This window comes from Lissotriton helveticus, chromosome 9 (assembly GCF_964261635.1).
Source record: "Lissotriton helveticus chromosome 9, aLisHel1.1, whole genome shotgun sequence".
NCBI classification, from domain to species: Eukaryota; Metazoa; Chordata; class Amphibia; order Caudata; family Salamandridae; genus Lissotriton; species Lissotriton helveticus.
The window spans coordinates 1214529458-1214543851 of NC_136070.1; positions in this window are offsets into that span (position 1 = coordinate 1214529458).

A 14394-nucleotide genomic window follows, 5' to 3' on the forward strand; every position below is an offset into this window, starting at 1 on the left:
GTAGACCCCTAGATGAAATACTGAGATATGCCAGGTACTGCTGTGATGAGGTAGACTCCAAGGCTAAGAAACTAAAAGAGAAGCTGATGGTGGTACAATTGCAGGCAGCAGGAAAGGGGGGACCGCAACAACAGCAGCAAGGGACAGGTACAGGAGGTAAGAAGCAGTACAGTCAGAACAAGGGTAATGAGGAGAGTACTACCTTCAGACCCAGAGTAGACATAGCTACCTTGAAGAAAACGACTAGGTGTCACCAGTGCAACGAGTTGGGGCATTGGAAACGCGAGTGCCCTTACAATGTAGAGATCGGAGAGCAAGAGATAGAGGAGGAAGAGGTCCAGAGCGCACCTATGAGAGGGGCGACGCCATACCAAGGAAAGGTGCTCAAAGGGGGGGGGGCTCCTCCCCGAGCCCAGTTCCCGCAACCTCCTCGAGTAGGGAGTATGGGTAAGACCTATAGACAAATGCCCCTGTTTGTGGAAGGTGAAGAATGCTATTATGTGGACCCATTAACCGGACAGAGAGTGGAAAGAGAAGACTGCACCCTTGGGGCAGCCTTAGAGGTAGATCAGAGGGGACCCTATGTTGAAGCAGAAGTAGCAGGGTGCCCTACGACATTTCTGGTGGACACAGGAGCCACTAGATCCACGATCAGATCAGCTGCAGTTCCAGACCTGCCCATGTCTGGAGAGACCATACAGGTGGTAGGGGTCGCAAACAGGAGAATAACCAGCCAATTGACAGAACCGGTACAGGTGAAAATAGGGAAGTACAGCGATGAGCACCAATTTGTAGTTTGCGATTCAAGCCCTGTGTGTCTGCTAGGAAGAGACCTGTTGTGCAAATTGAATTGTACTATATATTGTACACCCCAGGGAGTGGAGGTATTGACTAATGATGATGATGCAGATTTCAAAGTTGCAAACTCAAGAATATGTGTGGAGCTGTACCCTACTTTGACAGTAGACGAGCTTCCCTGGGATTTGAGAGAGACAGTGGCATCAGAGGTATGGGATTTCACTGGGGAAGAGATTGGATTAGTCAAAGGGGTGGACCCAGTGAAAATTGTAGTGAAACCGCATGCTGAGTTCCCAAGAACACCCCAGTATAAATTGACTCCAGAAACGATTGCAGGCATAAAACCCGTGATCGAGTCCATGATTAAACAGGGAATACTGAAAGAAATCGTGGGTAGTCCATGTAACTCCCCGATTATGGGTCTGCAGAAACCAAATGGGAAATTTCGGATAGTGCAGGACCTTCGAAAGATTAATAACATAGTCGTTTCATGTTGTCCAGTGGTACCGAATCCATCAGTGATACTGTTTCAGATTCCATTCCAAGCAGAGTGGTTCACTGTGATAGATCTTTGTCAGGCTTTCTTTTCGATCCCTTTGGACGAAGATAGCCATTTTCTTTTCGCATTTAAGCTGGAAAATCGCGTCCTAACATGGTGTCGTATCCCTCAGGGGTATACAGAGAGTCCATCGATCTTTAACCAGCTTCTGAAGAAAAATCTTGAAAGTCTAGTGCTGCCCCAGAAGTCAGTTCTGGTCCAGTACATAGACGACCTCCTTGTGGCGTCAGAAACAGAAGAAGCTTGCAGGGAAGATTCCATTGCTTTGTTAAATCACCTAGCTGCCAATGGGCACAAGGTGTCCCCGGGAAAATTGCAGTACTGCCTGACAGAAGTACAGTACTTAGGACACAGAATTGAGAAAGGCAAACGAAAAGTGTCACCAGACAGGATAGAGGCGATCATGAAAATGAACGCGCCTCAGACACAGAGAGAGGTCAGGATGTTCCTAGGGATGGTGGGTTATTGCCGACAGTGGATCGTGAACTTTTCACTGAAAGCAAAGCCCTTGCAAAAACTGACGCACAAAGAGGTGAGTGATCCGGTACCATGGGACAAAGACTGTTTGATGGCATTCTTACAGCTGAGAGAGGACCTGTGTCGTGCTCCGGCATTGGGAATGCCTGATTACAATAAACAATTCTTTCTTTACTGTTGTGAGAGAGAAGGTTGTGCGTTGTCTGTGTTGGTCCAAATCCATGGGAATGCCCGTAGACCAGTTGCTTATTTTTCAGCTACTTTAGACCCAGTAGCCGCAGCGTTGCCCGGATGTCTCAAATCCGTTGCTGCAACGGGTGTCAGCATTGAGAGATGTGAAAATATCGTTATGGGGCACCCGTTAGAGGTGTGCGTGCCACATTCTGTTGAACTGTTGATGACCAGGACCAAAACACAGCATCTGACCAATAGCAGGCTCACGCGCTATGAGCAAGTTATTCTTGCTGCAGAGAACGTGACCCTCAAGAGATGCTCTGTTTTGAACCCTGCTACCTTAATGCCACTTCCAAATGATATTGATGATGATGATGAATATACAGACCATGACTGTCTCGATGTGACTGAACTATGCACCAAACCCAGACCCGACATTGTGGATGAGCCACTGACGGACCCAGATGAAGTTTTCTTTGTCGATGGCTCATGTGTAAGAGACGAAGTTGGGCAGTTGAGAGCAGCTTATGCTGTTTGTACAATTGAAGGAGTTGTGGAAGCTGGGTGCCTGGAAGGAGTACACTCCGCTCAGGTAGCCGAGATTATTGCCCTAACACGTGCTTGCTTAGCAGGCAATCAAATTCGAGTCACCATCTACACCGACAGCCAATACGGGTTTGGGGTAGTTCATGATTACGGGCAGTTATGGTCTCAAAGAGGGTTCATGACTTCTTCAGGCTCTCCCATTCGCAATGGAGAGTTTGTGCGCTTGTTGTTAGAAGCATTGCAATGTCCAGCAAGTATCGCAGTTGTAAAGTGCATCGCACATACCAAAAATGAGGACTTTGTTTCGAAAGGCAATAGATATGCTGATGAAGTTGCGCGGTATTGCGCAGAACAAGGTTACTCTTTCACAGAGGTGGATGTGGGTGGAATAAATGTGAGAACTGAATTAGCCATGATACTGGAAACTGTTGATACTTGGGATGAATTGTCAACCATGCAAGAAAATGCTCCTGATTCAGAAAAGGAAACATGGGTAAAGGCAGGATGTGTAGTGGGTGAGACTCATTTTTGGGTCTCAGCAGACGGCAGAGCAGTGTTGCCCAACGAGATGGTGAGTCCAATGGCTAGACTCATACATGGTCCCGTACACTTAGGGAGAGATGCTATGCTGAGAGTGTTTAGACAGACTTGGTACAATCCTAAGTTTAGAATAGCAGCAGAAGCAGTGTGCCAGCGTTGTGTGACCTGCCAGCAGCTGAATGTAGGGAAAAGAACACCAGTTGCACTAAGTCACATAGGAAGGTCTGGAGGTCCATTCAACAGAATGCAGATAGATTTCATTGAAATGCCAAGATGCAACCGCCTCCGCTATGTCTTGGTGGTTGTTTGTGTGTTCTCCAGATGGGTTGAGGCATACCCTACACGTAGGTGCGACACCCTCACAGTGGCTAAGTTACTGCTTAGAGAACTTATCCCTCGGTTCGGGGTGCCGGCCTTTTTGGAATCAGATAGGGGAACACATTTTAACAGCGAGCTTGTGAAGATGATTTGTGTTGCACTGAATATCGACCAAAAGCTCCATTGCAGTTACCGACCAGAAGCCTCAGGAATTGTGGAACAAATTAATGGCACGATCAAGTCCAGAATAGCGAAAGTTTGCTCCTCAACGACCCTGAGTTGGCCTGACGCCCTGCCATTGGTACTCATGAGCCTTCGTAGTACCCCAGACAGAAGAACAGGGTTGTCACCACATGAGGTGTTAATGGGGAGAGCAATGAGACTGCCATCTATTCCAGCTACTGCACTGTTAAATATCACAGATGATATGATCCTGGACTATTGTAAGGGGCTGTCTGACGCCATGCGTTCTGTGTCCCTTCAGGTGCAGGCTGCAGAGGTTCCAGCGTGCCAGGGCCCTTGCCATGACCTGTATCCGGGGGACTGGGTCCTGGTGAAGAAACATGTGAGAAGAAGCTGCTTGGATATTCGTTGGCGTGGGCCCTACCAGGTCATCCTGATCACAAGTACAGCTGTAAAGGTGGGAGGCCTGCCCAACTGGATACACGCGTCGCATACGAAAAGGGTTCCAGCACCTCTGGAAACAGCTCCTCTCTCGGATGGACGTCCAGCTGAGGACCAAGAAGCCATAGAGGGGGCTAGCCAAGCTGTAGAGGTGCCAGTGGAAGCAGGGAACGAGTCTGACCAAGCTGAGGACGGTCAGTACAACAGCGAAACAGAAGACGCTACAGAAGGAGAAGACAGCTGGGAGTACGAGTCTGACCCTGACAGGTCTGAAAGAGAGCGAGAACAGACCAGAAGGAGAAGGAGTAGAAGGGCACGTGGAGAAGCAAATTGGCCGCAAAGAAGAAGTTCTAGCCTGAGGTCAACTCCAGAAGCAACCCTTCCTCCGATATCAGAAGACTCAGACCCAGAAGAAGGTGCTCAGGGCGCTGAAGCACCAGACCGAAGAAGGTCAAGAAGAGTGCGTGTGCCTAACAGAAGATACTCCACACCTGAGTGGACATATCTGGCGACAAATGTCTGTGAAACCGGAGACAGGGAGGATCCGAGCGGTGGTGGTGTCCAGTTCTGAGCCCATTATCACCGTGGAAATACAACTGTTGGTACCCGGTGTCGAACAAGAAGGGTCACTAACATTCGTGCTCCCCAGACCTCCCCGCCTCAGCAAGTTAAAACACATGTTTCTTACAGAATTGAAATTCCCCGACTTTGGTACCACGATAACAGCACATGAAGAGCATACTCTTCGCATGGAAATATTGAACTATGCTATTGAAGCTGCAACCACAAATCTAATAGTCGATTGTTAAAGGACTTTGTAAATAAAGCAAGCAGAAGAAAAGAAGATTACCTAGCGCCCAGGAAGCAGAGAATTTTAGGGAACCCCTTGAGTGGATGGAGAAGGGCTAGGGTTGTCTTTTTGAACTGTGAAAGGACTTTTTTGCGAAAAAGGCTGTCAGCCTCCAGCTGTGTGGATTCTAAAGACAAAAAAGGATTGAAAGAGACTGTAAAGGAACGAGAGGAAAAGAACTTTTTTGCAAAGAGAAAGGGAAAAGCTAGATTGTCTGACGAAATGGAGGCCGGCACCCCGAACCGCAGAGCTAAATGTATAATAGGTACACTAATAGTAGGAGTGATAATATTAATAGCTTTAGTGGTAACAATTTCTTATGTAAAGGGACATGAGGAAGAGGTAAAGGTAACTGATGCGAATTCTGTAGTAACACTTACACCCACTGTTGCAGGTGAGAAAAGGGAAAACACTCAAGAGAAAGCGTTATTGGCTGCAGAAGCCCGCAGGTTACATGTAGACGAGTCCCAAGGAGACTTTAGGTCAAATGCTTATGCTAAACTTTTGTATGAATACGTGGATGCCATGGAGGTTAAGGATTGCTACGTCTGCATGCAGTTGCCTGCGTCTGTAGATGAAGGAATTCGATATCATCACCTCCCTCTGACATATGGCATTACATGTAGCTTATTGCTTAGTATATTTTATGAGAGAGATAGTTTTGAATACTATTTCTCCAATTATGATTCTGTGTTGCCAGAAGTCCCGAATTATAAGCAGATGAATAAATGGGATTACTGGAAGAGTGAAGACAGATTGGCCAAGTTCTTCATTCCTTGGATTACCTTAGATACTTCACATGCCCGTAGAAATAATCTGACATGCAAGGTGTCAGAAGTCGAGAAAAAGTTCATAGGGCAGGTGGATGATCGTTACAGGAGACAAAAGATTTTGAAAAAATCAGGACAAGGGAAATTAGATTGGACCGAGGAAGAGAAGTCACATAAGAGAAAGGGTAGTAGTGGTCCAATAGCTTTAGATAAAGCGCAGAAAGGAAAGTTATGTCTTCACCGAGCCAAAACGTATTATGAAAATGTATACGTGGGTGAAGTTGACTGTGAACATGCTTTTAATTTAGAGTACTACACTAAGGATTTCCTGAAGGGAATGCAAGTAATTCCAAATGTGTATTTTGTATGTGGAAGAAATGCTTACGTGAGACTACCTGACAACTGGTATGGATCATGTTACTTGGCAATTGTCTTCCCCAAAATATATCATGCACAAGACTTATTGATCATTGAGGGCCAGACATCATCGAGGGGAAGGAGAGATTTAGGCGATGCAGAAATGGTTGGAGATGTCTTTGGAGCTATGTTCCCTCTTTTGGGAATAATCCTTAATGATGTTAAAATTAGACGACTGGCAACAGTTGTCGACAGGTTGTCTGCCAGCACTGCTCAGTCCTTAATGCTGGTAGAAGGAGAGATGCAATCGATAAGGGCTATGGTTCTTCAAAATCGGCTTGCATTAGATGTCTTATTAGCAAAAGAGGGCGGAGTCTGTAAGGCTTTGAAGGTTCAGGAATGTTGCACTTACATTCCAGACCTTTCAAAACCCCTTGAGAAAGTTATTAAGAACATAACTAATATACACAAAGAGATCGAAGACTTGAGTAGAGAAAATGTCTGGGAAAAGGTGGGCCACGGAATGAGTACAGTTGGAGGGTGGTTTTCCACCTTAGGCAAAAGCTTTATTTGGTATATCCTAAAGCCTATCATCATAATATTGATCTGTGGGATAATATTGTGGGGATTGGTGAGGGTATTCAAATGGTACAGAGCAAGAAGGTCAGAAAGGGCCCAAAGAGAACAGTTGCAGAGATTGGCTGCCATACAAGATAATCAGTACAGGAGCCTGAGAGCTCTGGAAGCGCAGAGAATGCCAGCAATAACTGCAGTTTAAATGTTAGTGATGACCCCGAGAGGTCATCAAAGGGGGGAACTGAGAGAGCGCAAACTGATATAAATGTATGAGTACATCACACTTACCTATAGTAAGCACAAGTCATGATGAGAAATGCCATGAGTGCTAATAGTATCTGAAATTATATTCTAAATGTATAGCTAATATAGAGATTTAAGTAGAAGTGGAACTAATACAGAAATGTGTGACATTATATGATTTTATTAGACGTGATTATTTTGAATCTATGTCGTGTAGCTGTTAACATATAAGATGGTCTGTGGTAAAACGCAGAACGTGGTAGGCCTCAGGGCCAGAGTTGGAGCTAAAAGGGAAGGTGTTTCTTTTCACGACACAGATTGTTTAACGTTTTTGGTCATTGCATTAATGGGCCATGATTTAGAGTAATGTTTTCTAAATAATAGAATAAGAGTTTTAACATGCTTTAATTAAATGAAGAAATTGAATGCTATAATCATAATGTGAAATATTGTAGGCCTGAAATGTTTTAGCATTGATTTACACGTACATGTCTGGGCTGAGAAATGTTGCAAGCCTTTTTAGAAGTCTATGAGAGTTGGGTTCTTGGCGGCAGATATCTGTCTGCAACAGGAAAGGGGGGATCCAATTATAATTGAATGAATAGAGGTCTGTTCAGTAGACGGCCCAGACATGGAGGAGGGTTCTGGAATGTTTAAGGGGTATCAGCGGGCCGGAGAAGAGACTGAGAAGCAAGGTCAACTCTAACGTCTGAGGCCCAATACAAAGCATCATGGAAAAAGCCTGAAGTTGCACCACGTGAGAGGCGTTTCGCAAGGGGCGTCTCAAATGTTGTTGACTGTTTTGTATTAGGGACAGCACCCCTGGGTGGAGTTAGAGCAGAGACCTGAGGACCCTTTAGAGAGCGGATGGGTAGGCAGTGAGGGGTCATGACTGGAGAATTTTAGGTTTTCACCAAGAGACTTAGAGTGGGTGACTTCCCTTGGGGGTCATTCATTGCTGACACCTTTGTTAGGTTGGGATTTGGTTAAGTAGGGATACCATCTAGAACAGGGTAGGGACGCCTAACCTGTGTTTGTTTTCCTCCAACCTAAATGAAGGAGAGATATGCGTCTATGCTGATAGCTTTGCTATTTTTAGAACTTGTGTTAGTGATTTCTGTTGCTCGTCTGAGGGCTTTTCGAGAGCACATGTATGTAATTGGACCTGTGTATCTCGTGAATCTCATTCTGAGATGCTTGTATTTGCAGCTCATTATATCTTTACAATAAACTTTTGAAACCTAGAAGTTGTCCGTGATCTTTGAGAGTAGAGTCCTTTCTTGGGTGAACTAATTTGCAGATAGGTGTACTGTTTCCTTCCAAGACAGGCAATAAAGGTTCAGTCGACCAGATCGAGGTTTGGATCAATAGAGATAAGGTATCGATCAAAATCTCGCCCTTTCACCTTCGTGCCAGTGACCTTTAACAATCGCGCACGCAGCACTGTAAGCTTGTTTACCCCCCACTGCGGGTTGTGCTGATCCGTCTGTATATATTATACAGCCGTAATGTTCTAGAGGCAGAATTTCGGTTGGCGGAGGACATTCAAATTCATATTGGAGAAATTCTCGTGTTTTTAAGTTAGGATCAAATTCGTATACCACGTCTGTTGCAGCAAGAGAGTTAGCCCACTGTATCCACCTTGGATGGAGTGCTTTAGCATTCGGAATGCTTGCCTTCGTTACCGCCTCCAGGGCTGGTATCAGTGTCACGATGATTATTCGTTTACCTTGTGCTAGGGCCCGCTCCTTTGCTACAGCAGTCTGTACCGCGGTCAGAATTTTTTCCGTTGGGCTAAATTTCATTTCAGCTTTTGTGTACAAGTGTGATTTGTATGCAATTGGTACCTTTTCTCCCTCATTAGAGGTCAGGTATGTGAATCCGCATCTTCCTGGGATGACTCGAATCACAAGGTTGCGTGTGTTATCACGTGTTTGTAATTTTGTTTTAATTAACATGTCTGTTTGTAAAGATCTCAAAATTTCTGTGTGTTTTTGAGTCCAATTGATTCTATTAAAATCTGGTTTTATTAGATCATAAAGGGGTTTGACCCTTTCTGCGTAATTTATAATGTAAGTTCTTCTGAAATTTAGGAAGCCTAGAATTGATTGTAGGTTTTTTAGTGTTCTAGGTGCTTGGATTACAGCACATTTCTCAAGGAAATTGACAGCCAGGCTTTTGCCTTCACTTGATAGTTCATATCCTAAAAACAGGACTGTTAGATGGGCAATTCTTGATTTTTTCAAGTTGAATTTGTAACCCTCTGCTGCGAACCCAAGTATTATGGTGTTCACTCGCTTCAAGTAAGTATCCAAGTCATCGTCTGTTAGATAGATGTCGTCGACATAAGATAATGCCTCATCATCATATGTTTGTAGTAATTCTGTTACTCTCGCTGAGAATAATCCTGGGCTGTTCTTGAACCCCTGGGGCAAACGACAGAAATGTTTTTGCGCGCCATTTATTGAGAATGCGGTCAAATATCTGCTTTCTGGTGCTATATTCTGACAAAAGAATCCATTAGAGATGTCTAATGTTGTGTTGTATTTTTTGCGCACTATGTTATTCATTAGTGCAGCACTATGCGAGTTTTGTACTGCAAAGGTTTTGCAACATGAGTTCAGGTGTCTGTAATCCAAAACAAGACGATATGAATTGTCTGGCTTGGAGACAGGAAACAAAGGGTTGTTCATTTGTGAGGTGCAAGTTTCAATCACCCCCTGGTATTCAAGTTGATCTAGGATCTCTTTTACCTGTTTTTTAGCTTCTTGCTTAATTGGGTACTGCCTCTGTGCAGTAGGTTGTGATTTTAACTGGATTTTGTGAGGAGGAGAGTCCTCATCCCATCCCACATGATTTTTATATAAAGCAGGAGCTTGAGCTACTGCCCACTTTCTTGCAAGTTTATATTTTTTATGAATTGGAATATGATTTGAGAAGGCAGGCATAATTATTTCTTCGCCATGTAGGCACTCCCATACAAACTCGGGTGGCCAGTCTCGTTCAGCTAGAAGGATGTCATAGCCCTCGGAGAGATTATCCCAAAATAGACTCCTTATTTTTCTAGTCTTATCCCCCTCTATACGTAATGTTATTTAATATATTTTATGATGGTTTGCTAACTCTGGTATCGGCAGTTTCCACCTGAATGTATTCATTTGTGTCCACTGTCTCCAGATGATTCATAAGGACTTTGCGAGCTATGCTCACTTCTGCTGCACTGTCTAGCATTGTCTGAGCCCATTCTCCGTTTTTCAGCTGTGTCCTCAGTATTCTCGGCATTGTTGATTACTTTAATACTGGCTACCTTCTTTTTTGGAAATTGTAATTTTTTATTCAGATGAGCAGGTTCCTTGTCTTTGGACTTGACGTGCTCTTCCCTGTGTTCTGATCGTCCTCTTCTTTCCGATTTCTGCGAGGAAGTCTGAAAAGATTGAGAGGGACGTGTATCAATATCTTGATATCTATCAGGTTTTTTTTATATTATCCCTATTTCTAAGGTTGTATTTTTTCACAGAGGGCTCCCTTTGGGGAGACTTGCGTCCTTGGTCAGGAGATCTTTCTCTCCGCCGAGGAGACCTTCCTCTGGACTGGAATCTTTTTTCTTTAGGATTGGATTGTTTATTTCCATCCCAGTTCTTTTTTTGAGTGTTTAAATTATTGTTAATAAATACCTTTTCAGGACTTTCAACTAGTTGGGGTTTCACTGGTATTCCACCCAAACTATCTCTTCCTAGTTCTTCATAGGATTTTTCTATGATTCTGGCAATTTCAGATGGTTGGTCTGCTATATTTGTCTCTTTTAACCTCTGGCGGATTGCCACATTTGCTGCTTCTCCCTTTATGTTGGCTAGTAATATTGCCGAGACCTGCTTGAAGTCTTTCAGTAATTTCATACCGAGAGTTAAAGCGGGTTCTGGACCGTATTCATCTTGAATTTGTTTTAGCACATCTGGTATTACTGACATGGATGGTACACCATGTGTTTTTGTGTAAATGGAAGCAAAGACTGTTCCCCAAGTGTCACAGTCCTCCACATGTGGTGCGATTCCCATTGGAAGACAGATAGTCAGAATCCTGTGTTTCTCAACAGAGGTGGTATTTGGGAACACAGCCTCTATTTGAGTGATTTTTTGTGCTAGCCAGAAAGGTATTTGTTCCCGTTTTGCGGGTACTTTACCTAGACAGGACTGTATGTTCTGTGGTGTAATTTTATTTGTGTTCCCCTGATGAGGGGTCAGCTGTGGAATTTTAATTGCTGGTTGGACTGTTGAAGTCCGCATTACATATTGGACTAATTGTCTATGCATTTTTATTAATTGTTTTAGCTGTGCTAAAAGGTCTGCTGCAGGCATTTCTTCAATGTCTGGATGTGGTGTGTATCCGGCTAGTACCGGCCACGTTGCTCCTGGTCTACCTAGTGGACCGAGCCTGGTGATGTGATTATTATGTTTTAGGGCGCCATTAAACAAGAGCAGGTGCTCTTGGTATTTGAGTGGTATTTCCACCTCCTCAAAAGGAATGTACTCATTAGGAGGTTACTCTGTTTTGTAATAGTGGAAGACCTTTGTTACAGCGTTTGCTGCTGGAAAATTTATCCATGAATAGAATACCTCTGTCTGCCGATATTCGTGTGCCTCAATTACGAATATGACTGTACCACCTCTCGATGTCAGTCCATTTTCTATAAGTTTTAAAGTTATAGATTTTCTTATGTTGACCGGGATAAGTATTATATCCGGGTCATTTTCCTGCATAGTAGTATCAGCTGCTACGAGTTCAGCTGCTATTCTAACTGCCTCTCTTTCTTCTTCACTGTCTGTCATTTTACCGACAGGAAGGTTCTTCTGTTTGTTTACAGATCAGGTTTCCACGGAAACAAAGATTAGATGCACAATATTTTGGAACAGTGTATCCTTCAACGTTGAATAAACCAAGAACCATACATAGGAGTTTCCTCCTGCGAAGTTTGGCGGATATGACCTTTCACCCACTCCAGACGTCTTTGGAGTATTATGGGAAAAAAGGGGCTCTGTGTGAAAAAGCACGACTGAGTTACTCTAATATCTTGCGTTAGTTTTATCGCCTATCCAAACCGTTGGGCGCCATGTAGTGTAGTTCCTATTATCCCAATAGGCTCTGTGCATTGGAATAATATCTTCAATAGTATAGACCTAGGTGGGAGGTTAACTAGGTCTTCTACTGACGATATTAGACTTAAAGTTTTGTGTTTGCCAGCTAGCTCAGAGTTCACTAGAAACTTTCTCGAATAGGCAAGGAGGATTTTAACCTCCCTGGATAGACAAGAAGGGATTTAGTTTCTGACAACCATAGAACATGACAACTTTGCTCTCCCCTAATCAAGAGTGTATCTCTAGAGTCGTGTGAAAACAAAAGACAACTTATTTTACTCAGTCAGTTCAGTGCATTCTTAGTTTCACCAGATTGTAGAGAAAAGGAAGAGACGGGCGTGTTCAATAAAAGATGGTATTTATTGATCAGTCTCTTTTCTCGTACAAGAGAAATGAATCGCTATTATTGCAATACTTATAGTTAAGTAAAGTGCATACAGTAAAGACAGAATTATAAAATAATACTGAAAAAGTATTGATATGGTTTCTGAGCCATATGATACTTTAAGATGGATAAAATAGATACATACATATATACATTTGACTAATCGTACTCAACTGGTGCTTCTAACCACGCCTACCCCAGTGTACCTGACCTAAGCCTAATACGTGGGCGGGAGTAGATAAGTAGCAGTTTAAGTTAAGTTTGTTTTGCCAAGGGACTGACTCAAGAATTCTCTGCAAGGGGTTATTCAGTTCTGTACCTGAGATCTAGAATGGTGGAGGGCTGGTATCTCTTATCCCAGGTCTTGATATTCCAGCTGCCTGCGAGGGCTGCTTGGAAGCGCCGGAGCTGGATTTCTCGGCAGGAGAAAGGCAGCGTCTCGTTCTCAGCGCGTCAGGAAGGCGGGGCAGCGCCTGTGGGCTTCGCTCTCTGCTGGGCTCCTCGGCAAGTCTCGCTGCTCCAATCTCGTCACCACCGCGTGTGTTTGCTTAAGGCAATGTCGGTAATATTTATACCTGAAAGGTGCCGAGATTGACGTAAGGATGGACATATATACGTCAATAAGGATGTCATACGAACGGGTTCGTTCCACATTCTTTTACTGAAGTTCTCGGTGAAATCAAAACAATGGCTACGGGAATTTCCCAGGTCGCTGTAGGTTTGATTTGTTTTGAGAACTCCGTATTCCTTATCAGGGGCTGGAGGAATAGTGCTTGCCTAATTAGATGGCATGTGTTATGACCTAATCAGATAACGCGCTTCTGTGCCGTGGTGTGGCTTAATCAGATAGTGGTTTTTGCACCGTTGGATGGCTGCTAGTTAATTATTAACCAAACCAGGGTCAGGAATAGGGGGATCGATACAGTACCTATAGAAATACATCACACCCACTCCACGTAGACTATGTCCATATTTACAAATCTAGGCATAGTGAAACTAGTAGCGTTTGTGTATACCGTACCACCCCAAAATACATTCATATGCATTCTGAAAATTTGGAATTATGAAATATACGAAACACAATCATATGTACTGTATGCACCAGCAGTATAATAATGCTAAACATATAACGCATATTTCAAACTCAGCATGAATAAATTGTGAAAACGACACATGAAATGGCTCTTTTATACAGAAGAAAAGTGCGAGACCATTTCATCACAATCATAACGTTTTGTATGAAAATGCTAGAGGGTAGCTAATGTCTCTTGACTACCTAAAATAGAAATTCAGTTCTCTAAGAATAATGTCTACTTTAAGCAGAAGATAAGTGTCCCAAAACATATATTTTGGAATTGAGGGAGGTGAGAGGAGAAAAAATATTGTTCCATTTCATTGCTCTATTTTTAAAGTTGAAGGCCAAATTCAAGTTTGCAGGGAACTCTGTGTGCTAGCTTGCTCAAAGTCATTCCTTCTGCTCTGGTGAAAACATCGTATCATTTAGACTGTTGAAAAAACTGTCAACAGCTTCTTGCGAAAGTTCCACTAAGTCTGAAAAAGTTGTTACCATGCATTCATGAGCATGATTGCCTTCATTGATGTTTTGATCAGCATAGCTGACTGAAGGTCGTACCTGATCGATGCTGCTTTCATCTCGTACTTCACTACCCCTCAATCGTAGTGGTGAAGTCTCCATGAATGCCGTCATCAGGATAGGTAGCCGCTGGGGACAGCACAATGCATGAGCCGTTACCGGACCCAACAAGGTTTCTGCGTCCAATGGCACATCCGATGGTAGTGTCAAACAGGTGTCCAACACGCATTCTTCGCCGCATAGCAAGCACCTTAATACAGGCATAACACAACGTTGCCACATTGGTCTAAATGAAAGAAACCAAGTCATGTTCAAGTCCCGTAGCCGTGCTAGTCCAAGGACTCTAGTTATGCGGTCCCGGTAGCCAATGGCTAGGATCGTTTCTTCCCTTGTCGCAGGTGTTTTGTCTGTGACATGGTTTGCCATAGCGAAATAACCAGATCAAAAATAG